Source organism: Egretta garzetta, unplaced genomic scaffold (genome assembly GCF_000687185.1).
Source record: "Egretta garzetta isolate BGI_Z169 unplaced genomic scaffold, ASM68718v1 scaffold269, whole genome shotgun sequence".
Taxonomy (NCBI): domain Eukaryota; kingdom Metazoa; phylum Chordata; class Aves; order Pelecaniformes; family Ardeidae; genus Egretta; species Egretta garzetta.
In genome coordinates this window covers 596219-600372 of record NW_009260799.1, presented here as the reverse complement: position 1 = coordinate 600372, position 4154 = coordinate 596219, and positions in this window count along the sequence as shown.

The following is a 4154-nucleotide window of genomic DNA, read 5'->3' as shown; positions in this document are numbered from 1 at the left end:
TCCTGCTGTTGATGTCAACTGCCGACAAACCAGGCTCAGAAAGCTCAGATCCCATCACAGACGCACGAGTAACACGCTACATCTCTGCCCTTTGTATCTCCTACTCAATTCCCCAAAACAGATTTCCACAATAAGGCATAGAGAAACCACAAAGAGAATGCCATTAAAGTTAATGTGAAAATCAGCCAAATATCACCTCTAATAGGAGTGGGAGCTATTTACTAGGTAATACCAAAAAAAATCTGCAAGATCAGAAGGTGGCCAAAGTTTACCTTTTATTTTCTACAGTAACATCCTCTGTTTTTTCTTGCGTTTCCTTCTCCATCAATTAGCCTTGTAACATTTTTTCCACATGCATTTATTCCCCGTGCTTTGCTTTCCCCTCTTACTTATCCCCCTCTTACGCTTATCCCCCTCTTATGCTTTTATGGCTTCATGTTTTATTTTCCCTGGCAAGGCCTCTACAGTTGACTACAAGCACCTTGACAGGAGTTACCACTCATCAGTTGAAGCATCTTAACCACCTAAATGCGTGCTGTTCCCTGGCTGTAACATCTTCAGCCAGGTGACCTTCATGATGGGTACTAGATTTGAGGGACTTAACTGTCAGGTCCAGCAGAACTTGTGTCGTAAAGGCAACCTTCAAAACACCAACCAGTTGTAAACTCCTACTAATGCGGTAACGTACGAAACAATATTGCTCAAAGACACGTCTCAAGGGATTGTTGACCTGAGAATTCCTCATGACATATTTATAGAGAAATATGATGAATTATTGCTGAGAGAGCTCTGTGACAGCACCTTTGCAGCCAAAGGTAAGAACAATTGTATGTGAGTATAAGCACACGATTTGCTGTGCATAACATTAGCGGTGTTTATTTTAGATGTGGCCACCCATCTGATAGTTCCAAAAAACCTTACAGAGTTGCTAAAAGATGCCAGGGAAAGCTTTTACTTGTAGCACACTTTCCATCTTTAATAACACCAGCTGTCGCTTTTACAAACACGTCATGCCCTTCACAGTTATCCCATATTCTGCAAACACCAAAAACCCCCCAAACCCTCCCACAGTTATTAACATCTGCTTCATTTACTGATTCTGACAAACTGAAGGACAAAGGCATGATTTAACAGATTGCTCCACGTAAAGAAACAATGCAGTTCACGAAAGGATTCATCAAATGCCCGTCAGAAAGCTTTACAAAGCACCGCTTAATGAACGTATGCAAATTGCTATAATACATAAAATGCCTGATACCACTTCAACAAGTAATGTGCTTATGAAATCTATAGAGACCGGTAAGATAGATCAATCTAATTTGTCTTTGAAATAAAGCGATTTGGTTTCCTCCAGATAATTTCAATCTCTTTTTTTTTAATGCCTGGTGGCACGACAGCAATGTGTTACATACAGTGAACCACCACTTCAGACCCTAGAAGATGTAATTATTCAATAGAAAAAGCATTCAGCAACAGACAAACTGGAAGCACGCTGGTAAACTTCAATATTTTCCTTCAATGTTTTGACATGCTGGCGTGTTTAAAAAATTGTTATTTCCAAGCTTTGCTGCATTTAAACAGCCCCTATTTTTTTCACCGTTGCTTGATGTGAGGTTGAAGCCTGGGTGTAAGTCAGGCTGGAATTTACAGCATGCAAAACTGCTCAGGTCTGAAAGCACATCGGAAAAACAACATACAGCCAGGATGATCACTGCTGTTGCTGTTTTCAACATTATTGATCTAGAGATCTGATCATTTTTCTTTTCATCAAGATAAGGAAAGAATGGCTTATGAGCTAAAATGATTTTTGATGAAAAAAACCCAACATTTTCTGGAGCTTCTTTCCCCTCATAACTGAATGCTCTTTTCACCAACTTACTTAAAAAAAACAAACAAACCAATGCATTTTCAGTCATGTTGTCAAAGATGCTAAACCCCACAATCACCCTTAATGAATTTATGTAAAATAAATAGAATTTCTCTAATTATTTTACTTAGAAAAAAAACACATAGAAAAGCATACAGCTTAGTAATCGCCTCAGAAAGCAGCAGGTGCAGAGTTTCTGGATCTTGGCTTTACTATTTAGGGCTAGGTGGGTGTGGAAGAGAAAAAGCACCATGAGGTACCACGATTATCTCCTTTTAAAGACCTTTTTTTCTCGGAAAACATCTGTCAGAGGAGCCTAGGTACAGCCAGTGATGCCTTGAGGCTGAGACGGATTGTACCACTGTTTCTGCACTCTTCAGTAGAGGCGCTACTCACTCTTTGAAAAAAAAGTCCTCATACCATCATGTGTACTAACACAAAACTGATTCCTGATAGTTTATAATTTTTGGCCACCTTCTTGCACCTTCAGCACCCGCAGTCATCCATAGGCTACGGATACAGAACACAAATTGTCTGGCTTCTTCATCTTCCCTTCAGCCACATTCCTCTGGCATCTGTGATGGACAAGGCCCAGGGTGCAGTTGGCCAGTTCTTTTACATGCTATTTATCAGGCCTACAACTTTCCAGATGGAGGGTGTCCACCACATTCTACAGAATTCAAATTTTAATAGGAAATCAAAGGAACCCTCAGGCTGGGACCGCAAAAGGAAAACAAACACTCTCTAAGTAGCACTTTCTTGGGTGGTTCTTGGTTTCGTTATGCTAGGAGAAAAATCCCTGATGTGCATATGGTGCGAATCCCAGCTGACAGTCTTAAAAGAAAAATTTTCCCCTTCCCAAAACAATAGTCTAATAAATAAATAGTTTCAACTCTTATCTTCTATCATCCATTATATGTTTAATATTTCATTACTACAGAAGTAATTGCTGTTACTCTCAAACCTAGACACAAGTTTTGCTCAGTGCCTTAGGCAAAACGACTAAGTTGGGTAGTACTCAATGCAGGATTCTCAAATCTCTGCATCATGGGACCGCACTTTCTGCACTGAGAATTAACTAAATGGTAAAATAAGAGTCCAGGTTGAAACACCATGTCAGAAATGTGTTGTGATCTCCTCATTTTAAAGGCATTAACTTGTAAAATCCCTTCCATTCTGCTACACTGAATATTCAGTATGTGCCAGGCACTGTGGAAAACATTTTTATTTCTCTGCAAATGAATATACATTAGAGTGAGCGTTTATAACATCTTTCTAGAATTGGGTTTGTATCACTGACAATTAAGGGGTGATATCTTTAACACGCTGTATCACTTTTAGATGCCAGGTAGCAATATTTAACAAAGCAGGCTGTTCTCATTTTTAAATCTTTTTTTGTATTCAGATTTGCAAGACAGTGGGTTATCTGACTTTGCATCCCGTCAAAGACTGAAATCTGGGAATAAATGAACATGCCAAGCCTTCCTTTATTATACCTCATTTCTCAGAGTAACTCTCTCAGGTTCCATCATGACCATCCCTATTTTAAATTTGTTCTTTTTAACATAAATCTGCAAGTACAGAAAAATATCTCCCCTTTCAACTGTACATAGAGGCCAACAGATTCACAGCTGATGTAGTTAATAAAGGCAAATTAAGGAAGCTCCATCTCACACCTCCTCTCTTATCTCCCGAACCCATATGAAATTATACAAATTATCATAAGTAAAATTAAACATTCTAACTTTTCCCTGAAATAGGGAGGAAAAGATTATTCTTGGGAGTCAGTCTTCTTACAGATCCCCTAAGATCTAATAGATTTCAGGGTAAAAAAAGACCCTCCTGTACAGATTTCAGTTTCAGTCTAATAAAAGAGCTTCAATAAAGTATATTAACCTGCACACCACCATTGACAAAATCACAGTCACGCTGTGTGCAATGGAATGTGCTATGTGATAATGCAATAATTTTTTTTTTTTTAACCTCTTACTTTGGTGTTTTTTCTTTCAGGGGACATCAGTGTTTAAAGTCAGGGTGCACTGCTTTAACAAAATAGGTGGGATGCAGAGCCAGTCCACCCAGTCCCACATCCCTACCTGCTAGCAGATTCCTGCCACCCATCGCAGTGAGGGCATTCACCCATCGCTGTTATGGGCAAAGCACCTATACTGGTCAGCAGCGTAATCAATAACAGCAAAAGGTTCTGGGACTATCCTGAACTGACAGTGAAGTAGACTAGAAAGTGAAATCCTTTCTTTGCTTAGCTTCTTCACATTCCCTGTTGAAG